The sequence below is a fragment of the Phodopus roborovskii genome, unplaced genomic scaffold (genome assembly GCF_943737965.1).
Source record: "Phodopus roborovskii unplaced genomic scaffold, PHOROB, whole genome shotgun sequence".
Taxonomy (NCBI): Eukaryota; Metazoa; Chordata; class Mammalia; order Rodentia; family Cricetidae; genus Phodopus; species Phodopus roborovskii.
In genome coordinates, this window is record NW_026125537.1 from 2,882,125 (window position 1) to 2,902,553 (window position 20,429).

Below are 20,429 nucleotides of genomic sequence, written 5' to 3' on the forward strand. Positions count from 1 at the left end.
CCCATCTTGGCTGGGTTTACAACAAATGTGTAGCCTCATACCTTACACAGGGTAGGGTAGCATGGTGGGGTATGGTGGCATGGTGGGGTCCTTTTTATGATTCTTTTTCAGGAGGGTTGGCTGCCTTTCCTGGATGCTCCCACAGTTCCCAGGACTTTGTCCTTAGGTGGTTGGAGTTGCCTGCTTTTTATCAGTTGCTCTCACTAAACTGTCTAGTTTTTGAGGCTCTAAACCCCTAGGCTAAGAGTAGATACTAAATGCATCTTGGTTAAATGAATGAATAAATTTGTGAGAAAAAAAAATCTGCCACACTGTTCTCTCTGACTTGCTGGAGGAGTGAGTACAGTGAAGATGTGAGAAACCAAGAAAAGAAAATGAAACAAAACAATAAGATGTTGGGGCAAGAGTCAACAGGTCAGGACCTGACGCTTCAACAAGAAAGCTGCACCATGGTAAAAGAACACTCTACAGTCTAGCTGACTGACTAGACACCAGTAGTTGTTTTTGTCTTAGCATCCCAAATAGCCATGGACTGCTCACCTCTGCATATGCCCTGACATCCTGTGGCTATTCTGGTAAATGTACAGATGCCTAGTCTCCACAAACTCAAAAGCTGAGCGTGACATCAAATAGCATCAAGACCTACAGCAGAGATTTCCCTGCTTGGCTGTGACATGCCTACCGGAGGTTTCCTCTGATGCTTTTTAAAGTGTCTTGACTTAGGACTTTTTTGTTCTGTAACCACAAAAGCTTCATTAAAGTGTTACTGAATTGGAACATGGAAATTGGGATAACCTAAATTTGTGTTTCTGGGCCATGGGCATTCATTTTTGGCTTCAGAATAAGCTTGCTTATTCTCTTTGAGTGCCGTGTCTTTTGTATAGATAAGATTGTATAGTAACTTTCCATCCAGTTGGGTAAAAACCTGGGAATGGCTACTTGTTAGAATTTGGCATGTGGGTGGTATGTCTGTGTACATATGTACACACCTATATCTAACATTAGGCTAGAGAATCTTAGCTGTGTGAGACCTTGAAGTTCATTTAATTTAGCTTTTAAAAGTTGGGAAACTAAGTCCCAGAGAAGGTGAAGATGATGTGATGATGTGCCTAAGAACTCTAAAATCTCTAGTCCTTTGTAGGTGTATGTATATGTATACGTATACGTATATGGTGAGTGAGTGAGTGTGTGTGTGTGTGTATGTGTGTGTGTGTGTGTGTGTGTGTGTGTGTATACACACTTAAAACACACTGTCACTGTGCTGGTTAGTATTATCCACTTGACATGAGCTAGAGTCCCCTGACCAAGCCGACTGTGGGTGGTGCTCACAGCAACAGAGAAGCAAACGAGGACAGTCATATTTCAAAAAATAACCAATATGAGGTATTGGTTCTCAAATAGTTCTCATATGTAACATGCCAGGCTGCCAAGACCTATGTGGAAACAGATCACAGTATGTATGTTGTTTGGTTTTGTCCTTCAGGTTGGTTAGGAGAAAGAGCACTATTTGTTGGGGTTGGAAAAAAGAGTATGAGATTCAGAGGCTATGAAGAACCTTAAATGACACAGCTATAAGAGGGAGAGGCATTTAGGCTGTTATAGGAAGACATTCTTCAATTTTCTGAGTAGTTAACATACGAGTTTTTCCCTTCCAAGGTGGGAGGAAGGATTGTCCCTAGTCAAGGTGCTAATAATATTTCAGCCCCACTGCTGGATCCGGATCCGCTTTGTTTGTGTGAGCTTCCCAGCAAGAGACACTCCTATCTGGTCACTGAAGTTGCTGGAAGCAGACTCATCAGGACATAAAGGAAATCACCGCTGTTCTGGAATTGACTACTCACTAAGAGGAACCAAATTTGGAGATGCTTCTGATGTTTCTTTACCAAATGCGAAGTGGCAGCAGCTGGGGTTCAAGACTTCTTGAGTAGAAGCTTTTGCCAATGAAAAAAACCTTGTCTACCTCATGCACTCTATCTGAAACACTGTGCTTGCATGAACTCAGGGCTCATCTTTATACTTCAAATGACAATCAGATGAGATCCCCAACGCATATGATGAATAGGACCCTTAATAGCTCTTCTCACCTTTCTGCCTGGCCTTTTCTTGGGGGGGGGCACGAGGAAGTGGCAATAAAGTGGGTATCTTGTGGAATCCATCCTTCCAAGGACCCAGAAGCGATGGGATGGTGCCAGGAGCTAGGAATCCCCAATACAGTTCTCCTATAGGCTGTTACAAGGCGAGTGGTGTCCTTGTTACCCAGAAGTGTCTGGCAGCGTTTGGAGGGGCTTCTTGGGGGGAGAATCGGGGTCAGGTGCTTAGGGCCAGAGGCTGCCAGGAGGCGCTGCGGAGCAGGCACGCACTCGACTCTCTGCTGCCCCCCGCGGAGGTGCCCAGGCCCCAGCCGCTGCCCCTCTGGGCTCCTCGGGAATGCTGGGAATGTGAGTCAGGGCCTTGGTGAGCTAGCGAGCAAGCGAGCGAGCGGCCGTGTGCGCGCGTGTCGGGACTGCGGCGGGCGCCGCCCCCTCGGCCCCGCCCGGCCCGGCCCCGGCGCTCCGCGCTGGCCGCGCTCCCCGCCGCTTCCCGGCGCTGCCCGCGCCCCGCCGCCTCGCGCTCCCGGTCGGTCGCTCCGGCTCCTGCCGGCCGCCTGGAGCCGCGGCCACGCAAGGTTGTAAAAAATCCATGTGGGACCGCGCCGGGGCGAGCGAGCATCGCTAAGGTGAGACGCCGACGCCGGGGCCCGACTCCCTCGTGCTGGCTCCCGCCGCTCGTGGGCAGCTGCAATGCGTTATCCGGGGAGCCGAGGGGACACGCAGCCGCCTCCCCGGGGCTCTCTCGGGCGGGGGGAAGGGATGGGGCGGCCTAAGGGCGGATTTGCCTCGGTGTCTAAACCCCCGGATTGGAACAAGTGCACAGTTCCTCTGGCGCTCGCCCGGGCGGCCCGGGGCACCTCCTGCAGTCCCTCTCTCGGAGCCACCCTCACTGCCCTCTCCTTTCTTCCCTGCAGACCACCCACTCCATCCCTCTCCTGGCAGCCAGGAGTCTTGCCCGGAGGGGTGGGGTGCTCGTAAGGGCGGGGGTCTCGCGGAACACCAAGCTGAATAAAGTGGAGAACACAGAAACCCTAGCCCCTGGGGGTTGTGAGCCCGGCTGTCTGGGTGGATTCCGGGAGAATGGTGGGGACGCAGGTTAAAAATGCAAAATCCATGCCTGGGAAAATGAAGATGATTTTACTAGGGAGGGGTGGTGTATGGGGAAAAAATGTGGAATTAAATAGCATTCCTACTCTCTCTCTCTCCTCATCTCCTAATTATTAAAGGGACACTTACAAAGAGGTATCTTTAAAAAAAAAAGATTATTATTTCTGTTTGAGCCTTTGAAAGATCATTTTTAGGACAGAGAGGAATAAGGGCTCCTTTGCTGTGTGATGATAAAATAGTATCCGTAGACTCTCCTCTGTTCGGCCTTACCTAATTTATTTTGTAGTTAGGGGTCTTTTTCCTCGTCGCCAGAGGGAGGGGTCCACTATGTTAAGAGAAGATCGATTTTAGGCGGCTACCTGCCTTTGCTGGATGAAAGACAATTTACTCCCTGAACGGTGAATTGTCAGCTCTCTCTGTGACTGACAGTCACACCTGCCACTTATGTGGGTAGGACGGGGCCGGTGGAACCCCAAGAGCCAATCAATGCTCGTGAGAGGAGGGCTGCTCCCACTTGTCATGGTTAGTTTCCTGGTTGGCTCTTTAAATCAGTGGTTTTACTTAACCATTGGTTTCCACCAGGTAGGAGCACAGCTGTGAGAAGCAGAGTCGCGGGAAGCAAACTCCTCGGAAATGGGCTTAGGAGCAAGTATGTTCGACCTGTGGTCTCCTGTCTTCCCCGTCTGCCACTAGTTGTAGTAACTGGGGATGCTGAGGTCGTTGGATTAACTATGAAATGAATCTGTGTAAAAAACGGAACGGGCGTGGGCATACGGGTGGCTGGAGTGGTGGGAAGAGTCTACCTTTCCCCGAGAATTGCAGTCTTCTTTCTAAAAGATGGGTTTACTGTTGAGCTATCTGGGAGAAGGGTGTGGCACTGTCTCCTATGGTCACCCCTATCCTTGTCCTTGTGAACTCACACTGTTTCTGGGCATGTAGTTTGGCCCTGAAATCAGATTTTGTGGGCTCATAAGGTGTTTTTGAAGCAGAGAGATGTGCTTTACCAGTGTTCACATGAATAGAAAGGATGCTTTTTAGATTTGGCGGTCTAACTCAACTCATGTTGAGTTAATGTTAGCGGTGAGGGCTGCCTGGTTCTCCTTTGCGGGGTGTTAGTTAGGATGGAGGTGGTGTTGGGGTAAAGGACTTGACTTTCTCATGCGAGCCATCTTGTTGGTTTGCTTCTGAACTCTAATAAAAGCCTGTGACTTTTTTGGGGAAGGAGGTATGGCTTAAGAAACTTGGATAAATCAGGGATGACACACCAGGTCTTCTAACCTTGTACTAGTGAAGGGGTTGATTTTCAGCTCCTTTCTCCCCGAATTCATTAGAAAACTCTGAGTTGCACCCAGAGAGGTGTCACCTTATGGGAGTGATACCTGAATGTGAAGTGAACATAATGCTGTGGATTTAGCAAATATGGACAAATTGTGAACTGGAGCATACTGGTCAGGACAATAGATGCCAGGTATGCCAAGAAGTGCTATTATTATCGCTGCTGTTGTTGTTGTAAGTATACATTCTTTATCTTATTTTAAGCTTAGCAGAGCCCATAGGTGCTGCTATTTCCCCTAAATTATGATTGTGGAGACTAAAAGGGATTAGGCATATTGCCATTCTGTATCTTACTGGTAAGTACTTTTGTTTGACCTTGCCATGGCCTTGAGTTTAGAGTTTGATTTTGTGGTCTGCACAAGTCCAGTGTGAACAGGGACTCCCTAGCATACAGAGAGCCTGCTCACCCTGTGAAGAGCCCCACTGTATTGTTAATGGTCCTTATGCTTGCATGCTTACCTGTTCATTGAAGGTTCTTTCGTTTACCAATAGGCAAATTTAACAACTTTGTGTATTGTGTTTCTAATAGAGTATAATTTGGCTGATTAGTTCTAAACTTGATGATTTAAAAGAAAGCAAAATGAAATTCATGCTTTTACTTTTCTTGATTCTTCAAATTTCCAGTTTAATGAGTTTTGGTTGAGTAAATGCTTTCAACATCAGTTGGTTTCCTGCATCCTCAGAGATTAGAGTTTCAGCTTTCTTTCACTTGCAAGAAAATAATCTGCTCATTAGTGATTAGATATACTTACATTTAAAAACTTTCTCCTAAAGTAGTCTCTCTCTCTTTCTCTCTCATAAAAAGCCACAGATTTAAGTTTTGTGAGTGTCATCTCTGGTGAAAGATAGTGGTGGAGGTTTACCAGAACAGGTATTGTGAACGATGAGTAATGTGAGCAGCACTGCCCAAAATTCGCCTCGGTGGATAGGGGATGACTCTGGTCAGTTTGATTTTGTACAGTCTTTGTTTTACCAGAATATCTGCTTTTAACAAGTAGCCAACCTGTTATCACTGTCTAGCTTCTCATTCAGTTTCAGCAATATTTATATAGTTCCTTGATAGTTTATTTCAGGCTTCCCTATTTTATAAGACAAACAGAAAACAGGAAAGCACCAATAATAATAATGTGGGTCTTGCAAGTTTGTAACAGTTGGTTCCAAGATAGAAATCACTGGTTGGAGCCAAGGAGTCTTCAGCCTTTTCTCTTTTAGAAGAAGGGGACAAAAGTAAATGAACAGATATGAAATGCCAACATATACCCAAATGATAATGTTATATCTCTCAACTCTGGCAGCATAGCAAGATTTCCTGTTCTATTGCAACAGGTATCCATTTTCACACTTACAAGCCCAGGCTAATGCATGCTCAGCTTCTGGGAGCATCTTGAGACTAAGCTGTAGGTTTAGTTTTAGTGTGGTCCACGTGTGTGATCTGGGGCCCAGGCCACAGGGTAGCAGCTACCTGTGGTTTGCTCTTGTTTTTGTAGACACACATCTAGGCAAAGCCCATAGGCAAATGCCACTTCCACTGACACCCTTTCTTGGACAAAGGAAGTTGCATGGGGAAGTACAGTCTCAGTGGTAGACTTCCTGTAGTAAGGGAAGGAAGGTTCAGTGAACTACAGTCTATACTTCCATGTTGGTACAAAGTATGGAGAATTTTGCAGTTATTATCCCTCCCTTCCTCTCTTCCTCCTTCCCTTCCTCATATGATTTTGAGACTGTAGTTCTGGCTATCCTGGAACTCTCTTTGTACACTAGGCTGGGCTCCAACTCACGGAGATCTTCCCGATTTTGCCTCCGAAGTGCTGGGATTGAAGGCATGGGCCACCACACCTGGCAACAATTATTACTTATTTGTATATTTTTTCTTTTCATTCTTTTCTTTTGGTGTGTGTGTGTGTGTGTGTGTGTGTGTGTGTGTGTGTGTGTGTGTGGTATTTGAACGTGTGCCTATATGTGCATATGTAGAGGCCAGAGGAGAATGTTGGGTGTTCTACACTATTTTCCCCCTGAGAGTTCTCTCTCCATTCCTAATTCCATAGTGTGTGCTGGAGTTAAAGGCACATGGCCATTCCCAGCCTTTACATAGGTGCTGGGGATTCAAAATCTGGTCCTCTTGCTTATGTGCTCTTACCCACTGAACCATCTCCCAGCCCCCTGTCTTCATGCTTGGAGAGTGGAATCTTTATGTCCTTATCCTTGTCTCTGTGCTTCATATTCACACACACACACTGATGCACACATGCTGTTTAACCTTTGTGTTTTGGAATATTACCATATTTGATGCTAGAAGGCTGATGGTCATAGCAGGTGTGTTCACACATGTGTAACTTTAATTATTAGGGCACTGTTTTTGTTTTAATGTTCTGATATAATTGTTAATACAGTGGTGCGGTCCAGGACTGGGGACCTGGCATTTTGGAACTTACTTTTAGGGGTAGATGGTAAGGAAAGGATTCGTGGATGAAATGTCATTTTCTCAGATTTTCAGGGAGGGGGCTGGAGCTACAGTGATAGCAGTAGATGCTTGAGGCGGTTCAAATGAGAATGCTGTGCTCCACCCCTCCCCCAATGCTTGGTCCACAGGTGGTGAAACTGCTTTGGGAAGGATCAGGCAGTATGGCCTGGTTGGGGGAGATGTTTCACTGAGGGGGGCATGCTGAGGTTTTAAAAAGCCACACCATTCCCAGTTAGCACTCTCTATGCCTGCACCCTGTGCATTAAGATGTAGCCTCTTAGCTCCTTCTCCAGCACCATGTCTACCTGCCTGCTGCCATGCTCCTCACCATGATGGTCATGGAGTCTAGCCCTCTAGAACCATGAGCCTCCAAATCAAATGCTTTCTTTTATAAGTTGCCTTGCTCACGATGTTTAATCACAGCAATAGAAATGTGGCTAAGACACTTTTATAGAAATTTTATAGAAATGAGGGGCACTTGTAGATATAACCAAGTCATTCCATTTAGCCAGAAAGCAAGTAAGATAAACAGCAGCAACAACTATATTGACAGTTTTTATAGCCCAACTTTTCTTTTTCATGATACAGCCTTTCTGTTTAGCTTGGCCTGGCCTGGATCTTGGCAATACTCCTTCTTCAGCTGGGATTATAGGTGTGTGTCAGCACCTCTGGCTGTAGTGAACCTTTTTTCCAAGTAACTGTTTGCTAGGCATTGTACATAGCACTTTCTATAGAATATCCAATTTAATACTAGAGTAGACCTGGTTGGTTGCCTAACCAATCTTCACCTCACCCCTACTTGTTAACTAAAGTAACCTGATATTGATATTTATCCTCCTAGACTCCCTTGCAGCATAGAGAAGACATGAGTCGAAGGGCTGATAATGATGGCAGTAGAAATTGTTGGGTGGGGGGTTTTCCACAAAGTGTAAAAAAGAGGGCACACTTGGCTGGCACACTCAAATAGCTTTTGACAGATTGTTCTGCTGCTGGGAACATAGGCATAATACCTGGATAGGCAGCACCAACTACAACAATGAAGACAGATGTGCCTTCAACATAGCAAAGCTGTGGTGTGCTCGTCCTGTGTTTAAGTTCTAGCTCAGCAAAGCAAAACAAAATGAAATACAACAATAACAGAGCAGGGACCTGGAAGGATCTTAGCTTTGATGGCCCTTTTCCTTTGTAGTACCAGCCTACCCTACCCTGTTTTTCACTACTATTGTTTTGTTTTGAGACAGGGTCTCACATTGTCCTGGCTGGCCCTGAATTCTTGATAAGCTGTCTCTGATAACATTATTGAAGCCAAAACATAGCCCTCTTTGATGTGTGTTTTCTTAAGAGTTCCTCAATGCAGACACTATCATAATTTTTTTTTTTTTTTGCAGATGGCAGTATTAAAGCTCTGAGACATTAAGGAATTTGCCCAAGATCACAGAACTAGTAAGTAGAGGGATTGGAATTCAAAACAGTATTGTTTTGACTTTTAGGCTTGTCATCCTGTCTTCAGTTGGACAGGATAAAGAGCCATAGAAATAATATTGGGAAAGTCAGTTCAACTAAGATTTAGTAGGCAGCTCAGTTCCAGATTGAAGATGAGGCCAGGAGTCAAGGATTGGGTCTGTGGCATTCAGTGTTAGTGTGAATGGTGGCAGCTGGGGAGCTGGGCATGGATGGAGCAGACCTTGGGAATGTGAGATAAGAATGTGATTGGGCTACTGTTAAGTCATGGTTTTCTGTTAACCTGCAATCTTCTGGGAACAAATAAAAAGCTTCCTGAAGGTTAGTATTAGCATGTACTGATGGCCTCACATTAGCCAGGAAGCCAGGAGTGAGTAATGTGAGAATTACTAATGGGGTATGAATCATTATTCAGAGCTGTAGGGTGGAGGTTTCTGCTCAGTATAGGAACCATTTATGGGACACTTGATGACCTTGTCTGATGTGATTTTGGTCTTGTCCTGACTTCATCGTGTTAAAAGAACACAGTCAGAGGGCGCTGTAGAGCCTGCCAATGGACTCTTTCTGTCACCTGTTAGACCTTGTAGAACTTTCATGGGAGGGGTTACTTTGACTTTCCAGGTCTCTCCTCTTGTTTTTTAAATCTGTACAAGAATTTGTTTTATGCTAGGGGTTCCAATGTTTTTCAGTTGCATAAGCTTTTCCCCTCTTAAGTAAAATTTAGCTGGATCCCACTAAGGAGTTTGTAGAAAAAAAGAAGAATTTCTGTAAAAACTCAAGAGTTCAGGTTTATGTTGCCCAAGGTGTCTTTGCAGTGAGATCACTGATATAAAATGACAACTGCATTCTCTTATAGCTGTCCAGTTGTCTTATTTATGTGCTCTTTAATAAACACATGTATCATAGAAAGCTTCTTGTGCCTTGTGCCTTGCTATCTGTAGTGTAGTCTCTAACTGTCCCCATAGCCACCTAGCCTCTCCTCCTAGGTGTGCATCAGAGGTGACTTGTGTCACTTCTGTGGTCCGATGAAGACGGAAGCACATGGCCTCTTTGAGAGCAGGGCCCAAAGTCACCTAAAGCACAAGCTTCTGCTCAGCTGGGGTTGGTTGTGCACTGGAGAGGAGAAACAAGCCCTGGCTGTTTAAGCCATGAAGGTTTTATGATTATTTATTTATGTAGCATTCTTAGCACATCCCTAATTATTATCTCTCAGCTCTCTGCTGAACTTTAACTTTGGGTTGTCTTCTAGATTAACCTGCTGTCTGGCCAGCTCGCCCTCACTTTGTACTTAGGAAAGTAATAGACAGGTATTCACATTCATTGTCCATGTATGTCTATAAAGACAAATCATTTGAATTGGGTTTTTCATACTCAGTAACACTTGCTTTCTTGTTTATAAAAAAGATGCTTATGTGTGGCTTTTTACATGTCTTTAGGAAAATACTGTTGTACTCTGTCACCTGTCTAAGCAGTAGAACCTCTTTGGCCTGGGTCAAATCATGATTGTCAGTCCCCATGCCATGGCTGCTATTAGCTAAGTAGGTATTTATTCACTTTTGAATTAACTGTAGAACATCTTCCTTGTGATTGGCACCGGTGCTCAGCCATGAGCCACAGGTAGTTCCTCCTATTGTGAGTCATGTTTAAGTTTGTTCTGTTCAATGAATGACATGGCTTTTTGAGCATTTACTGTGCTAAGTGCTTTCTATTGCTCATTTTATATTGCTATAAAGTTAGATACATCGTTCTAACTTTATAGACAAGGCAACTGACACTCAAAGAGTTTGTTAAGCTCCTTGAAGGAAGAAATATTTGTCTTTTGGCTGTATTCCTCAGGACCTAGGGAAAGGTTTCCACACAATAGATCTTCATTAACTATTTAGTAGGTGAATTGAAGGAACAGAGCAGGGTTTAGATCTACATCCACCTGACCCTCAAGGATGCCTAATCCTCACTGGATACAGTAGGAGCGGTGACTGTTCTTAAACCTGCAAAAGAAGCAATTACTAAGTGCCACACTAGGTGGGGCTGGATTGTCACAGGGCTGAGGCATCCATGTGGTTTCTACCCACTCCACCCCAGCTGGGGAAGCCCAACACACCTACCTCACTGGCTTTTCTGAGATGTAATTGTCACCCTTCTCCTGGGCTGGTTCAGTTTCTTCCCCACTTGAATTCCCTCAGCATTCCAGTGCCGGCTTCCCAGGCCTGTGGCCAGTGTCTTGAACATCCCTTCTCCTCTTGCATCTCTGAGATCTGTTGCTTCCAAGTCCTACTTTTCTGCTTTTGAACTTGTATTGTCTTTGCCAGGGAGAATTCGTCTTGGTTTGACTCCAGGAGACCTCTGCTTGCTGGCACCTCATGGGCACTCAACAAAATTAAAAAAAAAAGAGAGACAGGGGAAGGCAGCCAGCCCTTTCAGGAAAGAATTGATCCTCATTTCCTGGAAGTCAATGAGGAGATTACAACCATACTGCATGAATGTTGGTTAAAAAGTCTTCTCTGAGATATGCTTGAGAATGAACAAAGGTGCTCGTGCACACACCTGTTTTTTCATGTATGAAGGCACACATTGCTGTGGGTGCACATGTGTATATATGTATATGGAGGCCAGAGACTGGTGTTGAAAATCACCTTATCCATTGAAGCAGGGGTTCTCAGTTAAACACAGAGCTCCCTGAAATGGCTAGTCTTGCTAGCCACCTTGCTCTGAGAATCCCCTTTTCTGACTTCTGAGGCCAGAATTAGTGGTAGGCAGCTGTGTCTAAATGTCATTTATGTGGGTTTCTGGGGATACTAGCTCTGTCTGTGGTAAGCACTTTAACTGGTGAGTCATCTCCCCAGACCTCACTAAACTTTTGTGCATGTATGTGTGTTGCTAATATTACCTCTCTTCTTGCCTTCCTATCATCCATTCCACTCCTGTCCTGGATAAATAAGAATATGGGAAAACAAATAGGCTGATGGATGTTTATTTAGGGAGAAATCACTTACACCAGAAACAGATGACTGCCAGCAGGTTCCCGTCCCAAGGATGCCTCTGCCTCCAACCAGGATGTAAGAGAGAGCGCTGGGGTCCAGGACCCCTGACCTAGTTCCCCCAGGTCACACCCACACCTGTCCCCACTCCCAAATGTGTATGGTCAGTGTAACAGGTGTGGGCGGGGTGGATATCTCACTACACACTCTTACACTGTTTTGAGTATGAATGAACTATAGGCAGCAAAGTGCATTCCCTCAAATGCCCCAGGAGCAAACTGGTAATTCAAGGTAACTTCTTAATGTGACAGAAGACAAGAGCTTGAATGGAAATCAAGCAGTTTAACTGTTCTATAAGAATATGCTCAGATCCTTATGCAAACTATGAAGACTTTCTGCTAAAATGGCACTACCAGCTATTAGTTCTTGGGCAGTAGATTTCACTGTTATGCTATGGTTGTGGTCAGGGTAGAAGTTTATCCTCTATGCACCTTCAGTGACTGAAGGTTGGGGTCGTGGAAGGGCTCCAAGGGTGGAAAACTGTTCTTTGGAGGTGCAGAGTTGGGCAACACTGTAAGATGTGAAGTTGGGATGGCTGGACCTGTGACTCCTTGTTATTTTCTCAGTGGAACTGGCAGGCATCACACTCCTGTCATGATGGTGTTCTTCGCCTGGTTGAAGGCAAGCTTGTCATGTTACCTTCCTGCTAGTTAATTCCTGGTAATTGTCATGATCTTGAAGAGCAAGGGGCAGTATCCACCTGGAACAAAGCTGTTGACTCTCACGTTTGCTCTTAGGAGTTGGTTTCTGATCTTTTCTGATGATGTATGTGTTCTTTCCCTCTATGCTATAGAGTTCCCTTCTACTCCTTCTTAATCTGGCACATCCATCTGTTCATTTCTAAGCTTCTCCCTAGGGAACAGGAGGTTGGTGTTGACTGGGATGATGGCTTCACATTCTTGTGGGCTCCGTGAGGACAAGTCCTGTTTGATGCTGGGTTTACATAAAGGCAACAGGGTTTTGGTGTCTGCTCTTCATTCTTGGGGCCATGGAACAGTTAGCAGAGACTGACACATAAGGGGAATTCTTTGCCATTTTTGTTGAGATGAAAAAGAAATGTTATTTTTATAGACAGGCTTCAAATACACTGATGACCCACCTTGAATTCATGACACAAACAGTTGCTTAGAATAACTTCAGAGCAGATTCTTTTAGCTACAGAGATGTTACACTGGCCTGAGGTCCAGAGACCTGGGGTCCCTTTGTGTGTTTTCTGTTAACCTCCTTATTTGGGATCTCTGCCTCTCATCAGTTAGGCCAACTTATTTCATGTGTATCATGTAAGATACACACACACACACTCTCTCACTCTCTTTCTCTCTCTCATATGCACACATTTATTTGTTCATGAATCAGACTTTTAACTAAATAACTCATTTGTCTGCAATGTCAACCTTGGTAGATAAAATAGCCTATATGTTCTTACAATAGATTTTATCAACAGAGAACTAAAGCATTATATTATAAAGTCCCTGGATGTCTCTATACTTGCCTGACAGATCTCTTCTGGGCTCGAGGAGGACTGGACCCAGAGCAGGTAATTTTGGGGTTTGAGCGTTAAGAGGGTCTGGTGGTAGCAGAGGGGGTGAACAGTCAATAGCAGCAGGTGCTCATCTGGCAAGCAACTAGCCTGCTTCATGAGGGAGGGTGGAGGAAGGGTGACTCGTAAGTGTTGTGGAGGGCAAGTGGGCCAGCTGGAGTAGAGAGAACTTGGATTTTGGTGGTACGAATGTCAAATGAGTGGTATGGCCTAGGTCCAAAGATGAGAAAATGGGAGATTTGGGGCTTGGTGAGGTGGGGTTTTGGCTGAGTGTGTAGTGTGGTGAGAGAGGCTTAAGGGTGATGGGTCACAACCACCCTGCAAGCCCTAAAGAAGCTAGTGCCGAAGCCTCCCTTTCAAGGAGAGGATTGACATAGAGACTCTGAATGGTTTCTTCCTGTACTAGGGATTGAAACACGGACCTTGCACTTGTGAGAGTGACTCAGGGCTTGGTTTGGTTCAAGGAGCCCGAACCATGGAGAAAGGGTGGCAGGATGACCTGGGGAACTATGGGAAGGTTGGATATGGCCTTAGAAATCCTAGCAATGCCTACTGGGATTTTATTTACTAAACACACTTTATGTAGCCTTGATAATGTTTAATTAAAGGCCATTTTTTCAGGTGAGGATGCTCCCAGCCAAAGACCTGCAGTGGAACTCCACACCACTGGGAGGTTCTGAGAACCTCTCTAAATGCCATCAAGGACCAAAATCTTTTCAATGAGATTTAAGCAGAGAATAGAACGTGGATCTTGCTTTTAAAAACAGAAAGATCAGTGTTTGCAGTAAGCAGACATAGTCAAACTGACAATTAGAATGATAGGAGGGAAATCTGGGGATAATTTATAGCATATAGCATTGGAAAGCAGTGTGACAAAGTTCATGAATGGAAATGGTTTAGTTATCCTTTGAAAGGCATACACTTGGGAGTTATAGATGAGAACACCGTTGCATGTCCTATGTATCCTGGCTGCCTTGGATTTACACTTTTAAAAGGTGAGACTGGTAAACTGCCTTTCACATGTTCTTAACTTCTTAACTGATTGTGTCACACCTGAAATCACTTGTATTTCAGGAGAGTCACCTGCAGTATTCACAATCACTTGGCTATTTCATGAATGTTGCCATGATTTTATACGGGTAAATGGAAAAATATAGGCAGCAATAAAGGGCAGAAGAGTGAACTTCATAATGTAACTGAGCAAAGACAGACACCATTGGATTTTTCTCAGTATGTCAGGTGTTTAGTCAAATGCTTCAGACTTGATTTGGTCAACTATACATAGTTGTATGGAATCAGGAAAGGTTAAAAGTCTTACTGTGTATAAAACATCAGGGGCATAAAAAGCTTTGAGAGTTATGCTAAAGAGCAAAATGTAAATAGGGTCTCCTTTCTTTTAAACATGTAAGTTTAGTCAGCATCTGTCCCAGTTTTCAGAAAAATACATAATTCAGAAATGTATTTTCTATGAGATGGCGATGTAGCTCTGTTGGCAAAGTGCTTGTTGGCATGTGTAAGGACCTGCATTTGATCTTGAGCATTGCATAAACCAGATATAGGAGCAAATGCCCATTATCCCAGCATTCAGGACGGGAAGGCAGGAGGACTGAAAGTTCAAGGTTATCCCCAGCTGCATATCGTGTTCAAGACCAGCCTGAGGTAGATGAGGCTGTCTCTAGACATTAGAACTGTTCATTACTTTGTTTGCTTGTTTGTGGATTTACTTATTTATTGAACCCAGAGCCTTGCATATACTAATCATAATCTCTAAAACTAAGATATATTTCCAAAGATATATTTCCAGCCCATGTAAGTCTTATTTAAGAGAGTAGGCCTGAGTTATAGGCTATTGTTTAGGCCTGCCAGTTGGAATAGGTTAATGTTCAGGTAACATCCTCCATGTGTTCTGGCAAATAGGTGGTACTTGGCAAAGGCTATACCTTGATAGGATGTCATGGTTCTAGGTTCATTTATTAGAATGGAGCACTGTGGAGCTAGAAAGACAAAGTTTATCTTTATTTGTCAGGGCCAGAGAGAGAAGAGCACAATCAACCCACAGACCCCTAATTCCCCAAGTCAGATCTGTTTGTCCTGGATATTCTGCTTGCTATCTGGGAAGTTTCTCTAACTTTTGTTGGATTGATTCCCTTCGAGCAAAGGATTGAGTTGGATGTAAAATTCCAGTGCCTCCTAGTGCTTGTGGCATCTGTGTTGTAGCACCTTTTAGAATTCATTCCCTGTGAAGGCTGACTGACATTCCTTTGTATGCATATGCCACATTGGATTTCCCCATTTGATGCTTTTGGGTGTTGGGGTTGTTTCTACCTTTTGGCTAATATACATAATTCTGCTCTAAGCTTTGGTGTTGGATGTTTTTGGAGACATTTAATTCCATGGCAGTCTACTCTGTCTCCTACAGGGGAAGATTAGCTTCCCAAGGTTCAAAAGGAGCCCTCAGCAGAGGGCTGCGTGGCAGTGGGGAGTCTCTTGGGACCTTTAAAATGTTCATTGCAGAGGGGAGATTGTAGCCTCTGCTCAAAGCTCCTGACCTAGTAAATGGAGGAACCGGGATTTGAATCTTCTACTGTTGACTTCAAGGACCATGCTTCAACTATTCTACATTGAGCTGGCTTTAATTACAGCACTACAGTGGCTAGGAAGATGAAAGAGATATGGTTCCTGCTTTCAGTGAGCTGTGAGGGCTGAATTATCTGTCCTTTGAAAGGCTCAAGTGAAATGGTGGCTTAGAGAAACTGGAAACTGTTGAAAGATGGGATCACAGCACATGCCTGGAGCCCCTTTCTCTGGCCTTTCTCTGGTGATGGCATTGCCTGGGATAAGCACAACTGACCCCAGTATGGATCTGGACTTTAGGCATGTATTCATATATGTACTGACCAACCGAATCATGAGTGCAATTCTAGCTGATGTTCACTTTTGCAGTGTTTAACTCCATCATGGCATGCTAAGATGCACCCCCTCCTTGAGCATTTTAAGCAGTTGCCTTCACTTTATGTCCAAGATTAAAGATTACATGGAGACAGCTAAAATGGATGAGTATATTCATTGGTGTCTGAAAAGACATAATTTACAGACAATTTGCATCTCTCTAGAGACCTAACATGAAATATTCTGTTGTGAAAGATGGTATTACCATCCTTTTTAACAATAAAGAGAAGGAAAATATGAGAGAATACTGTCCCACATTTTAACCTAAATCTTATGTATTTTGTTTTAGCACTGTACTTATTTGCTCTGGTGGGTGGTTTGTGATTCTATTTCTGGTCGTCTTCACTCTAAGACTTGGGCTGAAGGGCCCACTCTTGGATAGTTATGCTCACAGTGAAGAGGAAACACAATGATTTACCCATAGGGCAGCTCCTAGAGTGTTTAGATATGGCACATGTCTCAGTTACTCATTTGCCATTGGCCAAATAAAACAAGTCACATGGCCAAGCCAAGTGTCAGTGGAGCAGGGAAGGTTCTCTCATCAGAGGAGATTGTAGGAATAGGGATGGGGAATACTTTGAACAAATGTTAAGGTGTATATACACTTTTGAAAACTTTATTGAATAATTAAGCTTTTTATATTCTATTACCAGGCTTCTAAATATTGTTAATTCCATTTTACTCACAAGGAAGAAATATACTAAAGGGTTGAAGATAACATCCCAATATGTCTGTTTGTGGAAACTGATGATCATGATCATACTCAGTAAGCCTTGGCAGGCATTCAGTTGAGTAGTTTTACATTCCTAGATCTAATCATTACTCAGTTTCGTAAAGTAGCCATCATTGCAGCTGAGCCCATTCTGAAGTTTAGTGAAACTCATTGACTTTCTCAAAGTTAAACAGATAGTATGTATGAGATAATGGATTAACATCCAATGTATGCCAGATCTATTCACCAAGGTTTCTCAAACTTGGGTGGGCTCTCTTTGGAATAAAATTTCTCACAGAACCTCAGGATTGACTTAAATTATTATTATAGTGCTACTTTAATTATATAAACATAAGGGTGGTGAGGTAATTTTTAAAGGTCTTATACTTTCATAAAACCCAAATCAACTTAGAAATTGAGTACTCTTCATCTTAACAGTTCAAATTAACATCATTAACTTAACTCCATTAACTAAATTGCTGCTTGTAACTGGAATATAATGCTGATTATTGTAGGCAAGTTCTTTGGCAGCCAACTGGTCTTCCTTGCTGTGTAATGGGTGATGACTCAGTTCTCTCAAAAATCTAACTTCTGCTCATGCTGAGGAGCATGGCATCCTTTACCTTTTACCTAGTGGGAACACATCCTTTAGATTCTCAAGTCTTCTTGTTTCCTTCCTCATTGACTCGTGCGATTCCTTAGGCTGCAGGGAGATGTTCAAACTCAATGGGCATATCTGTTGTGATCAAGAACATTCTCATATTATTTGTCTTTAGATTACTGAAATAAAGACAAACTGAATTCTCATGAGCTTTGGAAATTCTGTTAACAAATATGGTTATGGATCTGTTCCCTATGTCTGACTCTGCCTAGTTGAAAACCTAGATTTTCATTGAGTTCCCTTAGAGTACACATCTACCACTCTCAAGAGGCCTTTATCTGATTCTAGGGTTTAAGTAGCTGATAACCTTATATAACAATTAGAGTTGTTAATGTAAACCCAAATAAAGGGGATGTGGCCTCATTTCTCATGGGGGGCCCTCTAGATTTGTTCTTTAGAAATATTCAGTGAGTAGATTCCATCCATGTCTCTTAGTTTCCCTTTTCATTTTTTTTCCTATTAGATAAATTCATGAGCAAGAGGTCTCCTGTTAACTTTGTAACTGAACATATGAACTCTCATTCACTGTAAATTCAGTTTTTCACAATTTAGCATTATGCTCTGGATTTTCTTTAAAGACTTAGGTGCAAATCCTTCATAAACATCAGCCATGTTACTGAGATACTGTTCTATTCTTTGTAGAATAGTATGTAGATGTATGTATCCATGAGTACATAGATGAATGCTCTGGTCTGAAATTTGCACATTTAAGCTATTCTGCACTCCCTGTTGTTGAGCTCTTTTTGTTGCTAAAAATTTTCTTGTGTATGTGATTATGTATATACTATTTCCTAGCAAGAATCTATTTAAACAATGCTGTTGTCATTGAAGAAGTATTTTGTATGATTTAGTGTCAGGGGTAAAGAGATGGGTTATATTTCTTCCACACTTCTGTCATTTTCTCTGGAACATCTGTTGGTGGATGGATTGGGGATTTTTAGTGTAAGACCCAATAATTCCTGGCTCTATTTTTTGGTAAGTGTACTATAGCTAAAGCTGTGCCAATTGACATTTCATGTTTGGAGATTAAAGGACATGCACAGATGTTTTAAAACTGAATTTAAAAACCTTTATTTCTTCAGTGCATCCAGTTTAATTTGTTCCATTATGTGAGGCTATGGATAATGTTATAATATTGTAAGAGCCATAACAGTTACTTTAATTTTATTTAACATCTCATTGCTTTTATCTATTATTGCTTGATTTTTGTTTTGTTTTTAACTTGTGGATTTAGAAATATACTTTAAGAACACATTTATTTAAAGAAGTTTTTATTTATTTTATGTTTTAAGTTTAGTACTTTGGAATGATTTGACAGAGTTTAGAATTTAAACAGTGGAATTGAGTGGTGGCAAGAGCAGTTAACTAAGAGTAGATATATGGACCACTTTCCTTGTGGTATGGAATATAGTCACCCTCCTTGCTGAAAAACTTTGTTGTAAAAAAAAATGAGCAAAGGCAGTTGAACATGTAATCATGCTAAATCTGCACCTGGAGCATGAGAGGACTAAAGGAGAGAGTAGTGAGGTGTGCACAGGTATGTTTTGGTTTCATAGAGATTTTTGGGAAATTATTGGAAAGCATTCTTCATTTCAGCTATAGAAAGTTGGATTTTTCACTCCTAATTCATATTTTTGTGGCATTTAAAGAATAAATAGCTTATTATTGATATTTCTTAATGTATAGAGGCATATAATATTGGAGGAGCAGATTTTTCCTGTTTTAAAAAATAATAGACTCCTGACTAAAAAGCTGTTTGCAATCCGTGCCTGCTGGCAAAGAGAAGATTGGATTCTTCAGCACAGTCAGCAACTGCATTCCAGGGCAGGCCAATTCAGAATAGTTGGCCAATCCAAAATGAACTCCATGTTTTTCTGTGGACTTTTTGTTTTGTTTTTATATTTTCTTTTTGTCTTATTGGTCTTTTGCTTATTTGTTTTGATTTTCATTTTTGTGCTTAGAGGCAGGAGGGGAAGAGAGAGGATATGTGTTGGGAGGGTAGGTTCTGGGATGAGTTTTGGGAGGGGAAAATGTGATTGAAATATAATATATGAAAAAAATTTAAATAAAACTACAAAAGATATTACTGCTAATCCTATTGCTTCTTATATGTCTAGGAGAAAGAAAAGGGAACTCATCACTTGGAGAAAAATTAAGTGATGTCTGAAGATCTTTAAGTAGCAAGCTGGGTTTGATCCAGTCTAGTCAGACAGGGCTAAACTTAATGAGGTGAGAGAATTCCGAGATAATTTTGAAGTTTTTAGTGGCCTTAGGCTTATTAAGGTTATCCAGGTTAGCTTTTATTGGATATTATCTGTGTGATGGGCATTATGCTGAGTATATTTCTTGTATCATTTCATTTAATGCCCCTGCCCTCCCCCAAATTAATTCCTATGAGAAATACTGCTGTCACCCCCAGCTTTGCAGTTGAAGGAAATGAAGGCCAGGGAAGTACCTGTTTGGGAGCATGTCAGGAAGTGAGATGGATATATGCATGGATCCAGTCAGACCTGGGTTTGAGGCCTGATTTGAGACTTCTCTTTTAAGAATACCGTCTTTCCCTTCCAGCTAGCATTACAGAATTGTTACTAATGTTCACGGAAGTGATTTCAGTGGTATGATGGAAAGTCATAATACTGAAGTACCAGTTTTATTCTTTCAGACATTCAAAGACTGCTTTGCATAGCTCCCATGTCCTTAGACCTGTGCAAGAAGAGCCACCAGGGCCACTCTGGACCTTCTGTGATTGTGTCTTCCCCATGGGAGAGGACTTCATGGGGGCATGTACTGGTTTCTGCAGACCTGGCATTTCAAAGTCAATTCTGGTCCCCACAGGTCCCTGTCATGCCTGTATAGACAACCCTTATTTGCTTCCAAATCCTGCTACCATTATGCTCTTCCCCACACTTAAGGTTGCCAAGGGACACATGTTTGAAAGGTAATAGACAAGATATCAGCAGGCCCATGGGTCAAATCTAACTACTATCATATTCTTTAAAAATAAGATTTTATTGGAATGCAGCCTTGCCTGTTGGTTATAAGTCATCTGTAGTTGTTTTCATGCTGAAATGCCAG

The 20,429-nt window shown here is 42.7% G+C and overlaps 1 protein-coding gene across 1 annotated transcript in view; it reads left to right on the plus strand.

Moving 5' to 3' along the window:
* Positions 1–2,580: 2,580 nt before the first annotated feature.
* Erc2 (ELKS/RAB6-interacting/CAST family member 2) overlaps positions 2,581–20,429 on the plus strand; it is an 877,816-nt gene continuing 859,967 nt past the window's right edge. The window contains exons 1-2 of the mRNA XM_051176767.1: positions 2,581–2,716; positions 8,382–8,436. The gene's annotated coding sequence lies outside the window, so the exon portion shown is untranslated. The remainder of the gene's footprint in view (positions 2,717–8,381; positions 8,437–20,429) is intronic.